Source organism: Lissotriton vulgaris, chromosome 12, assembly GCF_964263255.1.
Source record: "Lissotriton vulgaris chromosome 12, aLisVul1.2, whole genome shotgun sequence".
Classification (NCBI taxonomy): Eukaryota; Metazoa; Chordata; class Amphibia; order Caudata; family Salamandridae; genus Lissotriton; species Lissotriton vulgaris.
The window spans coordinates 681327306-681340460 of NC_141700.1; positions in this window are offsets into that span (position 1 = coordinate 681327306).

Here is a 13155-nt window from a genome sequence, read left to right on the forward strand (position 1 = left end):
CCTTGGTGGTGAAGCTACTGATACCATTATCGCTGCTAAAGCGCGAACGATGGTGCAGTACGCTTAGGAGCTGAACAGCCGTCCCTCTGCGAAGAGCCTAGCAGATTCCAGCTGCCACGGACGCTGTCCCCCGCCTCCTCCTCCCGACGCGCTGAGAAGAGAGCCGCTGCCTTTCTCCTGCAGAGAAATCCAGCTCCAGCGTTTCTAGTCTGCCCTCGCGGGTGACTGGGATATCGAGTGCCCCCTGAAGGAAATACCAGACTCCCATCATTCTATTCAGAGGTATGGTGTTGACTAAACCCTTAGACGAGAATTCTTGAAGCAAACCTTGGCAAAACCAACTTAACTTAAAGCTACTTACTTACTCCCCTTCCACGTGTTAGGCTTAGGTCAGGCACACTGGGGTAGGCGTAGTTAGAAGCACCAGTTGAGTATTTTAGCCTAATGTATATATGAATGTATATATGTTTTATTACTTTTAACCATTGTATGGCTAAGAAACCATATCAATGCTTTTACAGTAATATTTCGCAATCCTTATCTTACTGTACGTACTTTTTATAATAACAAGTCTTGCAATTGTGGCAATACATTTCTCTTGTACGAGAAGAAAGACTGTTCAATAAATGTTAACCCTTTATTGACAAACGCCCGTCTCTCTATTCTCTACATATCGTGAAAGTAAACTGCACTAAACTGACTGAGTGAAATACATGTCTATTGTTTCACACGTCCCTAGAGATTGACTCTTGATCTGAGGAGCAAAGTTGTCATGTTGCACGGTTGTTGGAAAGCTGAATCCCTTCTTGTCTGTGCCAGGGAAGCTGATCACTTCCCATGCAGAGAAGAAAGTTTCCAGTGACCTCTGAGCTAGTTGGTAACACACCCAATTAAGTTTAGCATAGTCAGTGGAGGCCTGGAATATACGCAGTTCCACGTCGATACTACTGTTTATGTTATTCCAATGCGCAGGGCCTAGTGGGAAACTAGGAACTACACTTCACTAAAAAAACATAGGTTTCACATACGTAATAGTTAGGAATTAGCATTTAAAAAACCTTACAAATTCACTGAAAAAACCATAGGTTTCACATACGTTATAGTCAGCTGGACATTTCTCTCACACAAAACCTTTGAAATTCCCATGGTATAGTTAGTTCAGCTAACTATAACTCGCGCGCCCGCAATGCACTGCTGATGATGTCAAATATTACATCACTCATGACATGGTCAGTGACATCACTCATGACATCACTGATGACATCTCAAATGACATCACTGATGACATCACTGATGACATCATCCAGTGAATGTGTTTTTTTCTGAAAAATATTATTTTTTTATATATGTATGTCTAAAGGTCGATGGAAGAATAAATGGGTAAATAAGTGTCTGGATGGATTTAAAAAAAAAATATTGCATAACTGACTGATTAAGGATTTCTTAGTGAATACATGTATTAGCGAGTAATGTTTACATATGTAAATATCTGTATCAGTGTATCACTTTGTGTATAAGTGGCTGCATGGGTTGGTGAGTAGCTACATGAGTGTCTATATGGGTTATTAGTTTGTTTTTTGAGTATCAGTATGAGTGTCTGTATGGTTCGGTGGGGGATATTACTTACGGTATAGATACATAAATGGCTGACTCACTGTTTGTATGTGTTTTGAAGACATCATGTGTGCAGGATTGTATTGGTGGATGAGTGTGTATATGGATGTGTTAGTGAGAGATTGAGTGTCTCAATAGTATATTTATGAGTAACACATATGTTTTAATCTAGTATATATGAGTATTGATGTATATAAGTGATTATATGTGAGAGGGAGAGATTGGAAGAGTTCCTGTAGAAATAAGTATGTGTTTCTATAAGTGATTGTTTAAGAGAGTATGTGTACGTTTCTGTAAAACTAAGTGTAGTGGTGTATGTATAGCTGTATGTGCAAATAAATGCATGTTTGAAAGTTTATTTGCATGTGTGAGTAACTCTGGATGAGTGTCGGTGTGTAAGGTGTATGAGTACATATGATGAGTAAGTACATGTATGAGTTACTATATAGAACTGTTGGTGAATGAGTGGACGTGTATGTAGATGGTGGAATTACTGTTGTTGTAACTGGTATTGGTATCTCCATTTTTTTGAAAATGTTACTTTCTATTTTTGAAGGTGTGTATCAAGGTTTATATTACGCTGAGAGGAGGTCTGCCACTCTTTCACAAGGATGATGTCATCAGTGATGTCATCAATGATGTCATTTGAGATGTCATCAGTGATGTCATGAGTGATGTCACTGACCATGTCATGAGTGATATAATATGTGATGTCATAAGCAGTGCATTGCGGGCGCACGAGCTATAGTTAGCTTAACTAACTATAACGTGGGAATTTCAAAGGTTTTGTATGAGAGAAATGTCCAGCTGACTATAACGTATGTTAAACCTATGGTTTTTTCAGTAAATTTCTAAGGTTTTTTAACTGCTAATTCCTAACTATAATGTGTGTTGAACTTATGCTTTTTTTCTATGCATTTCCAAGATTTTTAAAATGATAATTAACTAATTATGATGTGTGTGAAACCTATGGTTTTTCTATGAATTTCTAATAACGTGTGTGAAATCTATGTTTTTTTCAGTGATTTTATAAAAGTTTTTTAAGTGCTAATTCCTAAATATAACGTGTGTGAAACCTATGGTTTTTTCAGTGAATTTCCAAGGTTTTTAAAATGCTAAATTCTGTATCAATTTTTATATCTTTTATATATTTATTTTCCAACAAACTGCCTTTGTATATTGTAATACATTGACTGTATCCTGTAATATGCGACGGCACAGCTAGTTTTTATGATTTGGATAAAGTTAAACAGTATAGTGTACATCTTCAATCAAAATATAAACAGTCAAATGTGTCAATTAATAAAAAAAATTACGTGCCTGCAACGTGCACGCACCTCGTGATTTTTTTTTAAAATGTTTTTTTTGCCCTTCGGGGTCCTTCAGGGACCCCCTGAGAAGGCCTAGGGAGTCTGGAAGTCTCTACCCTGCCCCCTTTTCACATTCTCCACTATTGTTTTTGACTGAGTTCTGCCTTGCGGGTGTGTGCAACGTGCGCGCACCTCACGTTTAAAAAAAAAATGTTTTTTTTGCCCTTCGGGGTCCTTCAGGGACCCCCTGAGAAGGCCTAAGGGGCCTGGAAGTCTCTTCCCTGCCTCTTTTTCACATCATTTATATGCGACGGTCGCGCAACGTGCGCGCATGCGTGCGCGCTTGTTGCGCGCACGTAAAGTCATGTGACATCAAAACAACTTTTGATTGGTTTATAGTAGTTTCTTTTCCAGTATCTTGAACAACCACACCCACTTCCCTCACTATCTCTTTTGGTTTCCTGAGAGAAGGATCTCTGCTTTGTTCCAGCTTTTTTTGTATCAAAATGGCTGAACAACAGCCAGAGGACTCTGATGATCACTTGGTGGAAGAGCAGCCACGTGCAAAGAAGGTGAAGGAGTCCTTCATCTGGCAATTTTTCAAATATCCTATGGGGCAGAAGAAAGTCAATGCTCCAAAGGTGGAATGCACTATCTGTGAAAGTGTGCTGTCGAGGGGAGACACTAAAAAGAAATATTCATTCAGCAGCCACACCATGATGTGGCATGTCAAGAAGGTGCATCCGAACAACTATGCACGAGATTTCACAAGAGCCCTGGCAAGTGAACTTCCAGCTGCTGTCCCCAGCACCTCATCTGGAGCAGCATCGCCATCAACATCATCTTTAGATGTCCAGCCACTTTTGGCCTATGTTCATATCAAATGTAATTTTTGTTATGAAATACTCTGCTATGGTGAGCAGAGCGTTAATCTTATCGAGATGAAGATTAGGCAGCATCAATGCTCCTGAAGATCATTTTTAAGAAAAATTATTTTGTTTGTTCCTGTTGAGCAGTTTTTCGTTTCCTGTTTATTGTTTTCTTACAAAAAATACAAAAAAATATAAAACTGTTAAAAAAAAATTAAAAACAAAAAGACAAAAAAACAGTTATTCTCATCAGCGATGTCATTTGAGATGTCATCAGTGATGTCACTGACTATGTCATGAATTATGTGATATGTGACATCATCAGCAGTGGATTGCGGGTGCGCGAAATATAGTTAGTACAACTAACTATATAGGAGCAATTTCAATGGTTTTGTATGAGTGAAATGTCCAGCTAACTATAACACCCCTAAAACCTATAGTTTTTTGAGTGAATTTTAAAGGTTTTTTAAATGCTAATTCCTAACTATATAGGGCCTGAAACCTATGTTTTTTTCAGTGAATTTCAAAGGTTTTTTAAATGCTAATTCCTAACTATATTAGGCCTGAAACCTACGTTTTTTTCTGTGAATTTCAAATTTTTTTTTAATGCTAATTCCTAACTATATAAGACCTGAAAGCCCACCAGGAATCTCCAGTATGAGCCAGGGGGCTGCATTGCAGAGAGGTGTAATGAGGTCACACCCTTTTTACACCTCTCTGCAATGCAGCCACTGTGCATGTTTGAAGAGGGGGAACTAATTCCCCTTGCATACTGAGGGTCCCTGGGGGCCAACTATCCCACCTTGAACCTGCAGTATGCGCCAGGGGGCTGCATTGCAGAGAGGTGTAATGAGGTCACACCCTTTTTACACCTCTCTGCAACGCAGCCACCGTGCATGTTTGAAGAGGGGGAACTAATTCCCCTTGCATACTGGGGGCCCCTGGGGGCCAGCTAGCCCACCTGGAACGTCCAGTATGCGCCAGGGGGCTGCATTGCACAGAGGTGTAATGAGGCTATGCCCCTTGTTACACCTCTCTGCAACGCATCCCCCTGGCGCGTTTGCAGAGGGGGAACTAATTCCCTTGTATAGTGGGGGTCCCTGGGGGCCAAGTAGCCTACCAGGAGCCTCCAGTATGCGCCAGGGGGCTGCATTGCAGAGAGGTGTAATGAGGCCACACCCTTTTTTACACCTCTCTGCAACGCAGCCCCCGTGCCTGTTTGAAGAGGGGGAACTAATTCCCCTTGCATACTGGGGGTCCCTGGGAGCCAACTAGCCCACCAGGAGCCTCCAGTATGTGCTAGGGGGCTCTGTTGCTTTGCCCCGGAGGGCGGCGGTCCCTGGGGCACTGTGGGGTGGATTGGGCACCCCCCAAACTTCTTTATCACTATGCCCCCGCAATTTGGTCCCCCTGGGGGGCAATTTTTAAAAAAACGTACCTTGTGGGACCACCTTAACAGGCCTAGGGGGTCAGGGTATTTCTACCCTGCCCCTTTTTTGTGTTCAACACGTTTGTTTTTCTGCTTTCTTGTGCCTCAGTCTAATGAGCACAAGATGGCTGCCAACACGTCCTTGTTTGGAGTGTTGACAGCCAATAAGCATGCAGCTTTCTCGGAAAGGTACGCGCACCGTCTGCGTACCGTACGCATACGTACGCAGACCCGTGCACGTGCACGGTACGCGCACCCCGCGATTTTTAGAAAAAAAAATTATTATTTTTTACCTTGGGGGGTCCTAGTGGGACCCCCTGAGCAGGCCTAGGGGGTCAGGGTGCTTCTACCCTGCCCCCTTTTTGAGTTCTACACGTTTGTGTTTCTGCTTTTTTGTGCCTCAGTCTACCGAGGCACAAGATGGCTCCCAACAATTTCTGTTTTGGAGTGTTGACAGAGATTGGCAGCCAATCAGCATGCAGCTCGCGCACGTGAAGGTCCGCACACGTCCGCGCATATATATATATATATATATATATATATATATATATATATATATATATATATATATATATATATATATATATATATATATATATATATATATATATAACCTACTGGCGGTCGCCAGTAGGTAGTTATAGTTAGGATTTTTTTCAATGCAAAATCTCAAAATTCTATTTGGAATAACTTTGGCGCCAGTTGACGAATCTGCCTGAAAATTTCCTCAAATTTGCCTCGTCAAGCTCTGGTCCTACCCTGAAAGTTTGGGGGGGATTCGTCAAGCGGGGTCCGAGAAAAAAGGGGGGTCCCAAAATGTGTTTTCCCCATGTTAATTTACATAGGGCGGTCAAACTCACTTTTAGCCCGAACGGCTGAATGGATTTCCACCAAACTTGGCAAAATTGTAGGGACTGGTAGCCCGATGTGCCTTTGCTATGTCTCAAGATATGTGCTCCAGTGGTTTTTGAGTAATTTAGGTTAAAAAAATATATATATCTATAGCAGCGCCCCGGTATGCGCACCGGGGAGCGCACTGGGCGTGCTACGCGACTTGCGAACGGAAAGCTGATTGGCTCTCGGGTGTCTGTAAACATTCACAACAGTCCGGAGCGGCCGCCATCTGGTGTCTCGCTAAAATCGAGACACAAGAGGTGGAAAAAACAAAGGGGGAAATGACCATACGGGGGCAGAGTAGACCCCCCCTGACCCCCTAGGTTTGATGTGGGGGCCATAAAAGGGCCCCGCGGGGCAAAAAAAATAATATTTTTTTTCGATTTGCGTGGGGGGAGCGCCCAGTACGCGCTCCGGGGAGTGTACCGGGGAGCGCACCATATGGAAAAAAGATTGACAGTTTTCAAAAAATGTAGGATTTTTTTTATAAATTGGAGGTAGTTCTAAAAAGAACTGTTTTTTTTCTTCTTTTTGTTGTTTTATATTTTTTTATTGTTTTTGTGAACATTTGTTTTCTTTTTTGGGCTTTTCTGAACACTTTTATATATTTTTTTGTATTTTTTAAGGGGAGAAACAAAAAACAGGGAATTGTAAATGGCTCAACTGGAGCAAAAAAAAAATCTGGAACATTTAGGGTTTTCTTGGACACTTATGGTTATCACCAGCAACCATGATAAGTTCGATACTTTGCTCACCATAGCAAAGTGTCTTGTTACAATATTTGCACACGATTTTGTAATCGGCAAACTTAGGTTGAATAGTAGCCAATGTGTCTCTTGCCCCCGGACCCGATGGAGTGGGTTGTTTTGATGTTGAGGGTCTAGTCGTTGAAGGGGGGAGCATACTGCAGAGGTCCCTTAACTCTGCATTAGAATAATTGTTTGGATGCAAACGCATCATGTGGCGAATCATTGTATGATTCCCGAAGGAATACTCTTTGTTAGGGTTCCCCCTGGACAACTCAGCTTCACAAATTAAACAAGTCACCTTTGCAGCGTTGACTTGTTTAAAACCTCTTGGGATTTTGAAGAACTCCCAAATAAAGTGCAATTTTGGTTGGTAGGGCTGTTTATTTTCAGGCAGGAATTCCCTTCTCTGTTCCTCCTCTTCATCATTCTCCTGCTCATCCTCTTGACCACCAATGTAATCTTCTGGTGGTCTTGTAGATGGTGGTGGTAGTGGTGGTGGGGCAGATCCTCCAGTTTCTGCTGCTAATGTAGCCATTTCAAACTTGTAAAGAGTAGAAATAGAACTCCAAAAAGGTCTTCCTCAGTCAAAAGACAAAGTCAGAATAAGGAAAAAAGGTGGGGGCTTTCATCATTTGGAAAAAAAACTGTTCTGGACCAATGAAAAGTGTTATTTTGAAGTCACATGACCCAGGCTTTCATCATTTGGAAACCAAAACTGATCTGCACCAATGAAAAGTGTTATTTTCGGATCACATGACCTGACGCGCTTACGCTACGCGCCCCGGGGATTTGAGAAGTCACTCAAAATGTGCCCTAATTTTTCTTTCTGCAGCACTAATCATACATTCTATGGCAAAATATACCCCCTCATTTTGTTCCTTTTTAAATTAAATGTTTTAAGAGTCACCACTTTATTCCAATCAAGATGGCTTCAGGTGTGCCATACCTTTGTAATAAGTAGGACTGTTAGCGCTCTAGTTGGTCTTTAGAACACTCTAGGAGGCTGCAGTAAAACACAAAGGAATCAACTGACAGTCTCTGTCCTTGTTGGATGTACATGTTTTACTGAGAATGTCAGACTTCATTCTCACATGACTGAGAAAGATAATGTGAATTTACAGAAAATATGCTTTCAGCTTAGCTTATAGATCCCCTTCCAAACCACTGTGGGAAAAGCATGAGATAATAGTTTTCTTTCAAACATGATTCATGATATCCCAGCAGAAGGCTTTTTCACATGGTAAAATCACCTTAGAACACATCACAATTCCTAAAATGAGTATGGTACCATCAACAAATGATTTATAATGTAACTAAAGTCCTAAAACCTTCTATTAACTGCACTGCTTTTTAATGAGGTGCTATCATGTATATTGGTCCCAAGATGGCTGCCAGCACTTCTTGGATGAAGTGCTGACAGCCAATTAGATCTCACGATGAGATGTGTGGTTAAGCTCCGCCCAGATATATATATATTTTTCCTTTTGATTTTCTCAGGAACTACTGGAGGGATTTACACCATTTAATCGAAAGCGTGATCTGCGAACCAAACTCTACCTCTCTGCCAAATTTGGTGTAATTCCGTTCAGCCGTTCGGGCTGTAGCCGTGTCTAATCGTCCTATGGAAAATAACATGGGGAAAACATGTTTTGGGACCCCCCTTTTTTCTCAGCCCCCACTTGACGAATCCCCCCAAAACTTTCAGGGAAGGAGCGGAGCGAGCCATCTTCTTTGAGAAATTTGCGAAGATTCATCAACAAGCGCCAAAGTTATTCCCAATAGAATGTTGCGGATTTCCTATGGAAACTAGGTCCTAACTATATATACCTACTGGCGACCGCCAGTAGGTAATATATATATATATATATATATATATATATATATATATATATATATATATATATATATATATATATATATATATATATATATATATATATATATATATATCCATTCAGCCGTTCGGGCTAAAAGTGAGTTTGACCGCCCAATGGAAATTAACATGGGGAAAACACATTTTAGGACCCCCCTTTTATCTCGGACCCTGCTTGACGAATCCCCCCCAAACTTTCAGGGAAGGACCGGAGCTCGACGAGGCAAATTTGAGGAAATTTTCAGGCAGATTCGTCAACGGGCGCCAAAGTTATTCCAAATAGAATTTTGAGATTTTGCATTGAAAAAAATCCTAACTATAACTACCTACTGGCGACCGCCAGTAGGTAATTATATATATATATATATATATATATATATATATATATATATATATATATATATATATATATATATATATATATATATATATATATATATATATATATATATATATATATATATATATATATATATACACAAAACCCCTCCAGTCAGGAAAAGGAGGAGGCCACACGGGGAGTAGTTTCGGAAGCGTTTTATTCACACAGCTTGAGGCATGATGCATTTCGGCTAAATAAGCCTTCTTCGGATGCCACTGTAGTAATCAGGATGCTGCCCCACGTGCACTTTCAAATAGTTCTGCGCTCTCCTATTGGTGAGAGCACCAGCAAACCCCTGTCACATGACCGCACATCAGAAGCAGTGTGGTGTACACTACATCTCCCAGAAACCACCTCACCGGGATAGATGCTGCGCGGGGATGGACATGATGAATTCTGTCCAGATGAAATGAAATGCTGGGCAGGACTGGCGCAGAGTGTCCGAGATAAAATTAACCTGGATGACAAAGTGTCCCAAAACCGCTTCCTTATCACCCCGTATATATATATTACGCACTGGTGGTCGCCAGTAGATAGTTATAGTTAGGACCTAATTTCCATAGGTAAAGCATTTTTTTGTTTTGCCAATTACTTTGGCGCCATTTGAAGAATCCTTGCAAAATTTTCTAAACCTAGTTTGCCACTCACTTCAGCAGCAGTATAGAATTTTGGGGTGATATGTCAAGCGTGGGACCAGAAAAAGGGAGGGCCACAAAACCCTTTTTCCCCATGCAGTTTACCTAAAGGATTTAGAACATGACTATAGTGCAAACATGTTAGACAGTATGACACCAAATTTCACAGCTCTTGGTCTAGAATGCATGCTTTTTGTGATTTGGTGTAAATACGTTCAATCCTAACATTGATTGAATAAGTGACATAGAGTGTAACCATTGCAAAACAGTTAATATATAAACCCCATACAAGGGGAGGCTTGATCACCCATACAGTGGTTAATGGGCATCATAGATATGTCAGGGGACATTGGTAACAAACACTCATGACCACATAAGGGTATTGATAATTGCAACCATGGTGTGTGCACAGAGGTTATAAAATATGGGAAATATTGTTAAAACTGAATTGTGACCTCTTTCAAAAATTGAATCATGGAATGCTTCAATTCTGAGATCGAATCATATTTAAGTTGCTTAAGCTTTTTCTTAGATAATGAAAATATATATTCAAAAAAATATATGACCCCGGGGAATTTAATTATAATGAAAAAAGATAGTAATGAATTTGCGATTATGAAAGTAGCTTACGTGCCGCAACAATAAATCAAGATCAGAGATCAGGAACCTTTGTTCTACAGCCAGGAGCAGAAGTTTAGGACTGCACTGAAGGGTGCAGGGTCAAACGTGGATTGTCACTGAGGTGATACCCTCTAGAGGTGTGAAGGTGTAATGGCACAGGTGGTGCATTTAGATGATGTTGTTTCTTTTGGGGACTGGAAGTCACATGTGAATTGTGAAATCATAAGCAAAGAGGGGTTACGTTGCCTGGCATTCCTGCTAGGGTGCCTGGTAGTAAATGCTGTGATTATAACTGTGATGCCTTTTAGAGGCTTTAATATTGCCTTATAGCTTTCAATCAGATATGATAAGTACCTGTCATTCTAAGGGATGCTTAGATGTGTGTTATTCCTACTGTGTTAGTTGAACAACAACCCAGACTGTCCACCACTGTGATTCACGGGTATATACTGTATGGTCTGTATGAGATGCTTAGTCGGGTTATATGTCACTATGGCAGGTGTTCCCATTATAAATGCATGGTGAGATAATGAGGTGGGTAGTCACTGGGATGTTGCCAGTGGGAAGGGTAGGGTCCTAACCCTAGATTATGGTCAACCCACTACATTTGGAGGCAAGATGATGTGCATACATGGGAGTGGTGGTACTAGACCCCCCTCCCCCGCGGGAGGGGAGGAAATGGGATGCAAAGTCATGAAGTAATTCCAACAGCTTATGTATATTTATAAATTATTGCATAGTATTGTCTAATAAATATATTCTTCCTTTTTATAAAGAAAATTATAGACTGGACAATCAATCATTAAATGTTATTTATGCATACTGGTAAATGCCGATTACAAGCCCACACCACCTTCCTTGAGTAAGCTTTAGACTTCACTGCAATGCTACCTACTGAGAGTCAAGCACTACAATGGCGTATTTGGTTCCCAGTAAAGGACAAATGTAGAAACATTGTTTGTGCAGGCCTCACCGATACTGCCTCATTTTCCAACATGCGTAAAACAGCACAGCTGCAGAATCGCATGCTTCCAGTGGCCCTATCTATTACCCAAAACAGCAATTACCATTACCCTTACTAACCATGTCCGGGTAAAAAAATGATTTTATTAATTTTAAAAGCCAATAAGCAAAGAAAAAGTACAGTACATTATGGATGAAGAAAGACAAAGCAGCCCAATCAAGCAGTTTAGGATAGAGCAAGCGTATCTCAATTATTCATACAATAACAAATCCAGAAGAGAAGAGGGATTTAAAAAAAGCACATGACAATTAAAAAAAGCATAAATTGTTTCAATGTTACAGTAATTCATTAATGTATAAATAAATTGATGTATATGCACAAAAATACTACAACTCATTGATCTCGAGCATCATAGCAGAGATCGCTACTGCAACGTCTAGTTTTATTTTAACAGGTCAAACCTGTGACTGAATCCTAAACTACACCATAAAACATTTTCTCTAATCCCATTCCATAGCTGACAATGCTTATTTGACGCTTAGGGAATAAAGATCCAAGTCAATTACAGGAATTTAGGAATTCACTTGGTCTACCATCTTGCCCCAGACACTTTACCTAGTTTGTGTTTCCTAAGACTCTTAAGGATACAGAGGCTGGACTCGAGATTGCAAATTATGTAGTCTCACTCTACACATGTCAAAGGATGGGGGCTCTCTCTGCAGCCAATGGTGAGGCAATGCAAAACCATGCCACTGCGGTTGCCACAAAGATCAGATACCTTCCTTTCCTCACAGTCCGGTTGTTTAATGACTCATCCAACAGAACTAGTAGCATCATTCAAGGTGTGAGGGTGATTGATGAGCCTATAATATCAGTCTGGAATAGTTTCATCCCCCTTATTAACTGCCTTAATTTAGGACACATGAAAAACACATGAAGGATTTCCACCTGCTCAGCCCTGTGCCGAGTAAATTTGCCATCAGCTGCCCCTCCCCATTTAGATATTTTTACTGGGTTGTAATATAGATTTAAGATAGTTTTATAGTGTTGTGCCTCAAATTAGATGAGATTAAAATCTTGTCCCACATCGCAATGGATTCCTGTAGTATTTCTCCATCCTGATTCAATCTTAAATTCCATATACGATTCTGAGTCTCCAGATCATCCATCTGGGATTATAAGAGCCAATCATATAGAGTACCAATTCTGTTCCTCCGCCTGATTGCCTCAATTAAGGTATTTTTAGACATTGTAATGCTATTTTTCTTTCGAAGCAGAACATCTCAGGTCTGTAAAAACTTGAAGGAATCTGCCCTTAACAATACATATGTTTCTTCTGGCTCAGAAAACGAGCTATTCTAATTGTCAGTGTTGAGGTCTCCTAATATGCATATCCCCTTTTTTCTCCATCTTTCCATAACTGTATCCCAGAAGTTAGGGGGTAACAATAGGGATGTACATGTAGGTTTATAGTAGCAAATCCTGCCAAGTTGAAGACCTATTCTAACCTGCTTCCATAATTTATAGGCAGCTACAAGAATTTTAAATTGGTCTTTTGTAATAACTGGGTTCCAAGTTCTTTAGCAAACACCGCCTTATCTCTGTTCCCATTAGCATTTGGTATATGGATGGAGCTTCTGAGGCATCTATATTCTCCTCCCCTGTTAGAAAAATGTGCATATTCTGCAGAAGATAGACCCAATAATAAAATGTAATATTAGGAATTGCTTTACCCCCCCAATTTCTGGGTAAGGTCATTTGGGTTTCTGCTAATTCCAAATAAACCTGTCACAGAGCGATTGTAATGTTTGCAGC